Genomic DNA, 9,170 nt, shown 5'->3' on the forward strand with positions numbered 1-9,170 from the left:
TTCAGGACAGAGGAGATGACCTGTGGGTTGCAGTGAGAGAGAGAGAGACTCATTGAGATCCTTGTAGAGAGAGGAGGAGAACTTCTTCAAGGTAGGCATCCTTGGAAGAAGATTCGCAGTAAGGTTAAAATCAACTAAGAGAAAGTGAGGACTGCAGATGCTGGATTGATCAGAGCCAAGAGTGTGGTACTGCAGATGCTGGAGATCAGCTCATCAAGCCTGCTCTGCCATTCAATAAGATTCTAAATGATCTGATTTGAGCCTTAAATCCACATTCCCTACCTCCCACCCGCCCCGATAATCTTTCACTCCCTTGCCCATCAGGATTAAAAGAATATTCAACACTATTCAATTCATAAATAATTGGCGACAATTTGAACCCTGTTTATACGTTAGGAAAGTCAGACACTTGTGAGCAAAAATTTGCGAAGAATTTGTAGAAAGCATCTGAAACAGAAATCTAGCACAGTGGCTAGCACTGCTGCCTCACAGCGCCAGGGCCCCAGGTTCGATCCCAGCCTCGGGCAACTGTCTGTGTGGAGTTTGCACATTCTCCTAGGGTCTACGTGGGTTTCCTCCGGTTTCCTCCCACAGTCCAAAGATGTGCAGGTTAGATGAATTGGCCATGCTAAATTGCCCATAGCGTTAGGTGCATTAGTCAGAGGGAAAAGGTTCTGGGTGGGTTACTCTTCAGAGGGTCGGTGTGGACTGGTTGGGCTGAAGGGCCTATTTCCACACTGTAGGGAATCTAATCAAATCAAATCTAATCACAGCCTCACCCACGGCCAATCGTCTGTTTCTGTTCCAGGTTTTTAGATATAGCTTGAGGAACTAACACACAAAAATGTGGAAATGTGGAATTCTAGTACACTAAGGAAATGAAGTTTGGATCACTTTTGTACATATAAGGTTGCACAGAAAGAATCACAATGACAGCTACTGGAGAAAGTGAGGACTGCAGATGCTGGAGATCAGAGTCGAGAGTGTGGTGAAGGAAGACCTTCACATTCCTGATGAAGGGCTTACGCCTGAAATGTCGATTCTCCTGCACCTCGGATGCTGCCTGACTTGCTGTGCTTTTCCAGCACCACACTCGCGACAGCTACAGGAACCAAGATTCACCAAGATTCACAGCAAAATAAGACATTATTAGTCAAGATTAATAAAGCAGAAAACAGTGGATTAGGGCGGCACTGTGGCTCAGTGGTTAGCACTGCAGCCTCACAGAACCAGGGCCCCAGGTTCAATTCCAGCCTTGGGTGACTGTCTGTGTGGAGTTTACACATTCACCCAGTGTCTGCGTGGGTTTCCTCCCACAGTCCAAAGATGCGCAGGGTAAGTGAATTGGCCATGCTAAATCGTCCAAAGTGCTAGGTGCATTAGTCAGAGGGAAATAGGTCTGGGTCGGTTACTCTTTGGAGGGTTGGGTGTGGACTGGTTGGGCCGAAGGGCCTGTTTCCACACTGTAGATAATCTAATCGAAGACAAATATTCAGGAGACAATACATTACGTTATTCTACGTGAGGCAAGTCGTGTCACTATCTTTTAAAACACCACCCTGGATATTGGATAAATCCATAGTCAAGTAGTCTTCGTTCAAGATGCTAAGGAGGGTAAGCAGGTGCAAGTGGTTATGTATGGAGAGCTAGGGCAAACGTCCTCAGGAAAAAGGCACAGAAATAAGGAGAAATTAATATAATTGCATTGCCTTGACAGAGAACATCATTGGACAATTAAGGAACGTAAACACAGTGTGTACAACAGAAAGTATTGCAAAACACCTGCTGGAGTAAGAATTCACCAGGACCAGATGGGATATACTCCAGAGTACAGAGGAAAATAAAGTTGAAAACTGTACAGGTACTGGCCATAATCTCCCAATCCTCCTTAGAAGTTAGACATGTTTTATTTGTGTGCAAAAAGAGGGTGCAGGGATAAAGAACTGACCAGTCTGTTTTAGCTCTGTGATTGAACAAATTTGAGAAATTATGACTCAAAAGAAAACAGGGTGCATTTAGGTAAAGGTGAATTAATTAGGGAAGGCATGCATGAAAATTTTGTTGAAAATGCATGGTGTTTAATTAACTTGACTGAGTCTCGATAAGGCAAAAGAGAAGGTTGCTCTCATTGGAGTTGAGAAGAATGAGAGGTGATCTCATTGAAACAGATAGGATTCTAAGGAGTTCTGACGAAGGGTCACAGACCCAAAACATTAACTCTGATTTCTCTTCATAGATGCTGCCAGACCTACTGAGCTTTTCCAGCAACTTCTGTTTTTGTTAGGATTCTAAGGGATTTGACAGGGTCAATGCTGAGAGGGTGTTTCCCTCATGAGGGTGTCTAGGACCAGAGGGCATAGTCTCAGAATAAAGCCGCACCAATTTAAGGTTGAGATGAGCAGGAATTTCTTCCCTCACAGGCTGTCTTTGGAATTCCTTGCCACAGACAGCATTGTCCCTGTCTATTTTTAAGGCTGAGATAGATTATTGATGAGTCAGGGAATCGAGGATTACAGGGAGAGGGAGGGAAAGTGGACAACCGCCTGATGAAGGAGCAGTGCTCTGAAAGCTTGTGCTTCCAAATAAACCTGTTGGACTATAACCTGTTGTTGTGTTATTTTTAACTTTGTCCACCCCAGTCCAACACCGGCATCTCCAAATCATTATGTGAGTAATGTCATATAAGCCATGATCCTATTGAATGGCGGAAGTGCTTGAGGGACAAAATGGCTATTCCTGTTCCTATATCTTATGATCGAATGGTTCTTATGAATAATGTGGTTGATGTGACGTAGGGACATCCAAAAGGTATTTGACAGCTTATCAGTAAAATTCAACATTGTTGAATAAAAGGGACAATAATAGGATGAATATAAAACTGACCTAAGACCAGTGAACAGAACATTGGTAAATGGTCGCTTCTTGAATCAGAGGGGAGTTTCTCAGGAGTCAGTATGAGAAAGGCGCTGCTGCTGTTTGCACTAATGACAACATGGACTAGAAAAGAATCACCTGCTACAGAACTGGAAGGTGCAGCAAAGGTTGGGGAGAACATTGATAAAGGCCTCATAAACTTGGAAAAAGACATACAAGTGGCACATGAAGGTTAATGCAGACAAGTGTGAAGTGATTCTTTTGGAAGAAACAGCAAACAGAGGCTTATAAATAAAGAATAAAAAAATTACAGAGCTACATGGACAGACTCATCAGGACTTTACAAGCATAAAGTACAGAAGATTATGATAAACCTTTCGAAAGCACTGGTTTTGTCACAATGAGAGTTAATGCCTAATTCTGGGCACTACATTTTAGAATGGGCATGGAGTCTGTTGGGTATGTAGTTGAGGGTGCTGTCTCTTTAAGAAAGCTGGTCAGGTGACTGGGAGGAGGGGAGCTTGGGTCTAGTGTAGAACTGGCTGAGGAGGTGTCAGCATTGTTAATGAAGTATTCCTGTTCAGATTCACTATTTGTCTACCTACTTTATAATTCTTGATTCCAAAGGAAGCCCCAGCATTACAGAGCCCTGAAAGGAAGGGCAGAAAAGACTGGTGTGAACGGTTCCAGAGGTGAGGTGCTTCAGCTACACAGTGAAATTGAAGAAGCCAGACTAACTCTCCTCTGAGCAGAGAAGGCTCAGAGGAGATTTGATAGAGATGTACAAAGTCACGAGGGATCTCAGCAGAGCAGAGAAAGAGGAACTATTGACATTGGCAGAAGGGTGTAAAACCAGAGGACCCAGGTTTAATGGAAAAGGCAAGAAAACTCAATGCAACAAGAAAACGTTTTGTTTAAATGCAGGGTGTTGTGGTGATATGGAATGTTTAGCTTGAAAAGGGTGTGAAGGTAGATTCATTAATGGCTTTCGCAAGAGCTTTAGTTCAGTACTTGGGGCAGACAATTGCAGGGCTCCAGTGAATGGACTTGATGAAGTGCTGTTGCAGTGAGGAGCCATAAATTCAATGGGCCAAATGGTGCCTGAAGAAATTTGTGTTCTCATTTTTCATGAGAATTCTGTTTGACAGAAATTTTGAATATCCGGGTGCCCCCTTCAGAATACTTATGGGCGGCACGGTGGCTCAGTGGTTAGCACTGCTGCCTCACAGCACCAGGGTCCCAGGTTCTGTTCCAGCCTCGGGCAGACTGTCTGTGTGGAGTTTACACATTCTCCCTGTGTCTGCGTGGGTTTCCTCCAGGTGCTCCAGTTTCCTCCCATGTGCAGGTCAGGTGAATTGGCCATGCTAAATTGCCCATAGTGTTAGGTGCATTAGTCAGAGGGAAATGGGTCTGGGTGGGTTACTCTTTGGAGGGTCAGTGTGGACTGGTTGGGCCGAAGGGCCTGTTTCCACACTGTGGGGAATCTAATCTTAGAGGGAACATTGTGAGAAGCACCAAAAATGCAAGGGTTACATTTCTTCCACTGCAGTGGATCAGAAAATGCACTATTTTCCGTGACAATTTCTTGAACAGACTTATTAATCCCTTGGCGAGTGTGGTGACTACATAAATTATGAATGCTGATGCCCTTCATTATCATTGATTATGTTTTTTGACCTGTTCCCTGCATCATGATGAAACCTTTTTGAAACTTAATGGCAAATTACAGAAACGTGGGAGCATTGCACCACATGACTGTGAAAGACTTCCTCAAACTGCAGAGAATTATACACCGTATCTGCGGAATCATTTTCCGTGGTTTCAGTTACCCATGGTTTACCGCAGCCCGAACATATTGCAGGGAACCTTCCTGCACCAGGGACCAAGGGGCCGCTGGGAAGGTAAGTTTCCCACTTAAATGAATGGGTTCGCTCCTATCCGCGGTTTCAGACTTCCACGGTAGGTTTTGGAAGGTATCACCCACAGGTGGGTGGGGCTACTGTGCAGGTAAAGGACCATTTTTGAACAATGAAATTTGCATAATCTTCACATGATTTTTCAATGTAAATATCAAATTAATGTTGAGATACAAGGGTATTATTTGGGGGCAGGCAGAATAATTGCCTCCTTCTGGTTTGGAGTGTTTGAGCGGAGATACAGCACATGCCTGCAATCATCTGTGGAAAGGAGGACTTAATTGCAGAACATAACAAAGCTATTGGAGAACATAATACAGGCAAGGGGCATACTCAAAGGTAACAATGTATGCAGTTATGGAGGACAGCACATAACAAATCATGAGCTCAAAGCCTGACTTCAGATCTGACTAAACTCCAGAGAGTAGTGTGCTAAATTCTCAAAGCATGTGGGAAATATTGAAGGATTTAAGATTCTCAGGACAGATCTGGTCAGTTTGGCAATTGCATTGCATTTTATCAAAAGACAGAGTGAGAGCCAACCATAATACACAACAGGTGATCGACCATTAAGAGCATAATGTGAATGCAGTATTGTTGGGGCTAACTTCAGAGGATGCTGAAGCGAGATGTATGATCTGAATGATGCTTGTTAGATTTTGAGAAGCTCCAAGTAAAATGGCCCAGTAGCAAAAGGCAACATGGACCTTGCTTACTTTCCTCACCTTTTGTCCATTTGGAGACAGGCTGCAGCGTGTTTTTCAAAAACCCATTTGTGAAGTCATCTTTTTTTCAGCTGCAGCAAACTCCCTCTCAGTTTTAAATCAAGAGTATTGTTCATTTACATTCAAACCCAAGGTCATCCTTGCAATTTCGCTCTCTCACTTACACACAAAGACAAAAGCAGAAGAAAAAACAGTTTCACAGTTAAGAAAGTTAAAACCTGAAAGTGTAGATATCAATTTGTACAATTGCTAGATTCAGGAGTATACAGCTAACCAAGGGATCGGGAACAGCAGAATTCCTCTTGAGGTTGACACAGATACAGCAATGTGATTGGCACACGAGGACTTAGTCCACTTTTCAGACAGCAACAGTAATCTTCAAGAGATATAGGCTTCAAGGAGATCTCTTTGGGACATGAGCTATCCTGGAAGTACGGTATTACCAGCAAGTTAGATCCTTAGCAGACTGAGATACAGGATTAAAATTAATGCACAATGACAGACCATGTGCAGATCATAGTACACCACCATTGAAAATGCCTGCCATAATTGGTGGATGTACAGAGGCACTCGCAATGCAACTCAAACACACAAAATAAACAGAATTCTTCCTCGCTCGAATGTGTTGCTTATATAACAGATAAAATGGCCAATCTCACAACAAAGAAGAAAACACTCTCCGTACTCTCCATATGATATCTAGAGGCTTCTTGTGAGTTACATCAGACAACAAGAACATGGAGTTCAGAGAGGTGAGGTTTCACTTCATGAAACTTTGCCGATCTTCAATACTGTGGAGCCCGAATAGACTTGGTTAAGCCGGTTTCTCAATTTCCTCTGCACGAGTTGTGCAGCATAAGCCCCTTGGGCTAAAGTGCATTGTACTGTAAGAGGTTGCAAATTTGAAGCCAAATTAAGCAACACAGTGTTTTGGAGCACACAGGTTTGTTACTCCACCATGCTGTGAACTTGAACAGTGACACTACCTCTGGTATAGCAGGCCTGGTTTCAAGACCTACCTGCTCCATGGTATGACATAACTTCTCAGATTAAGTTAACTAAAAACATCTACAATTAAAACTTTCCAAAGATCAAAAAGAGTTTGTTTCACGTAACAGGGCCATTGAGGAGTCAGCTTCAACAATCAATTAGTTTCCATCTCTCTGGTCACGCTTCCTCTCATTCAACTTCAGACAAAGATGGGGTCATTACCACCTCAGAAAATATTGCAAAGTTTAATGATTCCACATAAAAAAGCAGAGTTTTGCTGATATTGGAGCTCTGAAATAAAAACAAAGTGCTGAACTAGAAACTTTAACTCTGCTTTCTCTCTCCTCAGCAACTTTGTGTTTTCATTTCAGTTGCTCTACATTTGCTTTCAATTCTGGTTTGGAGACAGCACATTTATGCCCTTGTTGTCTCACTGTGGGTTGGCCGTGCTAAATTGCCCATAATGTCCAAGGGTATGCCCCTTGACATTCAACAATGTTGCCGTCACTGAACCCCTCACTCTCAACATTCTGGGGGTTATCATTGACCAGAAACTCAATTGGACTCACCACATAAACACAGTGCCTACAACAGCAGGTCAGAAGCTCAGAATATTTGAGTAACTCCCCTCCTGTCCACCATCTATAAGGCACAAGTCAGGAGTGTAATGGAAACCTCCCCCCCAACTTGCCTGGATGGGTACACCCATCAAGATACTCAAGAAGCTTAACATCATCCAGGATAAGTAGCCTGCTTGATTGGCACCACATGACCAAGTAACCACTCCGTCCACTACCGACACTCTTGTACTACCTACAAGACGCACTGTAGAAATTAACCAAAAGGTCCTTAGACAGCACCTTTTAACACACAACCACTTCCAGTGAGAAGGATAAAGGCAGCAGATACATTGGAACACGACACCTGCAAGTTCCCTTCCAAGCCGCTCACCATTCTGACTTGGAAATGTATCACCATTCCATCACTGTCACTAAGTTAAAATCTTGGAATTCCCTCCGTAAGGGCTTTGTGGGTCAATCCATAGCAGGTAGACTGCAGCAGCTCAAGAAGGCAGCTCAAGAAGGCAGCTCACCGCCATCTTCTCAAGGGCAAGAAATGATGGCCAGCCAGTGACACCCCACCTCACAAAATAATTTTCCAAACATTCTCTCCACTGATGTTACCAGACCTGCTGAATGTTTCCCACAATTTTTGTTTTTGAAGTTAACTTTATGTTCTGTTCTATTGAGGGTTGATGTGTGCTCACTGTGCCTCAGTTCACAGCGCTCCCATCCTATCACAAAGTTCCAATGAAGAGCTTTGTACAATATCAAGATGACAATCTAATGCAGTACTGGAGGGATGCTGTGCCTTCAGAAGTCCTATCTTTTGGACGAGATCAAGGAAAAATCTTGACCATTTCTTCCTCAGGTGTGTGCAAAAGACCTTGTAGCACTCTTTTGAAGGAAAGCACAATAAAGTCATCTTTGATACATGGGCTAACTTTTGTTTCTTCAATCAACATCTCCAAACCAGATTATCTGATCATCGCCTCACTGCTGTATGTGGAGGCTTGCTGTGTGCAAGTTGGCCACCATATTTCTACATCAGAACAATGACTCGAAAACACTTCTAAAAATCTGGTGGCCTTGATGCTCTCGATATGCAAGATTTTATTTCTGTCTTTCTTCCTGTATGCTGGATGCGGCCATTTCATATCTCTTTCAAGAATAAGTGGCAGAGTGTCAAGTTACTGAGAGCACCTGCCCAGCTGTTCCAAAATAGTGTCATGGGATCTTCTGTGTCCACTTGAGACGAGATACAGGGTCTTTGTTTAACATCTCACATTAAAAACGACACCTGTAACAGGGCAACTTGCCTTCAGAACTGCAGTGGCGTATGAAGCTAGTGTCTTAAAAGAGCAAAGAAAGGTAGGTTCAAATCCCAACAAATTCTCAAGGTGAACCGGTGTCTCTTTGTTGACTTAACTAAGTATATCATGAAACGAGTTTACCTGTTATAATACGTGCATTGATTAGCATAGAAGTTGTGAGACCTTTCTTTTGCATTTCCTAATTAACACACACTTGGGAACAATCATGTTGTTTGTAACTCTTTCGGTATCTCCATATGTCAAATTCAAACAGCACTTAGTTTTGTTGAAACTAAACCAAAGGGTTGATTTAACCGAGCCAGTTATTTGGTGGTGCTAACATTGCAAGCATATCCTGAGACAATTTACAGTTAATGATAGACCTTTTTATTGCAGTCTGTTATGGACCAGGCCAGACACCCTCAAAACATTTCAAGAAAGTAGCCCACCCTGACTTATCTCGTTGTTTTAAGCAGGTGTAACACAGATATTCCAGGAAGGATATAATTGGTCAAACCGCGTAGTTGTAAACAAAACAATTTATTTACAAGATTACCAAATGAAACACTAACAAAAGAGAACAGAATACAGAATAACTTAACCTCTCCAAAAACCCGACAAATTGTACCAACTTAATGATGCTGCTTCCAATACTTGCAACAATCCCCATAAACACTCCTTGGCACAAAAGGTAAAATCAAACCCAGGGTCTTAAAGGTGTGTGTGTGTGAGAGAGGTGAGTGAGAGAGAGACAGTGTGAGAGAGAGAGAGAGAGAGACAGTGAGAGAGAGA

General features: G+C 42.9%; 2 protein-coding genes across 9 annotated transcripts in view; one reads left to right on the plus strand and one right to left on the minus strand.

The window, feature by feature from the left end:
- LOC122556191 (mediator of RNA polymerase II transcription subunit 12-like protein) overlaps positions 1–9,170 on the minus strand; it is a 609,874-nt gene that overhangs the window by 181,085 nt on the left and 419,619 nt on the right. The gene's annotated exons all lie outside the window — the stretch shown is intronic.
- Positions 4,739–9,170, plus strand: part of LOC122556197 (P2Y purinoceptor 12-like) — a 7,417-nt gene continuing 2,985 nt past the window's right edge. The window contains exon 1 of the mRNA XM_043702743.1: positions 4,739–4,775. The gene's annotated coding sequence lies outside the window, so the exon portion shown is untranslated. The remainder of the gene's footprint in view (positions 4,776–9,170) is intronic.

The sequence above is a fragment of the Chiloscyllium plagiosum genome, chromosome 13 (assembly GCF_004010195.1).
Source record: "Chiloscyllium plagiosum isolate BGI_BamShark_2017 chromosome 13, ASM401019v2, whole genome shotgun sequence".
NCBI classification, from domain to species: Eukaryota; Metazoa; Chordata; class Chondrichthyes; order Orectolobiformes; family Hemiscylliidae; genus Chiloscyllium; species Chiloscyllium plagiosum.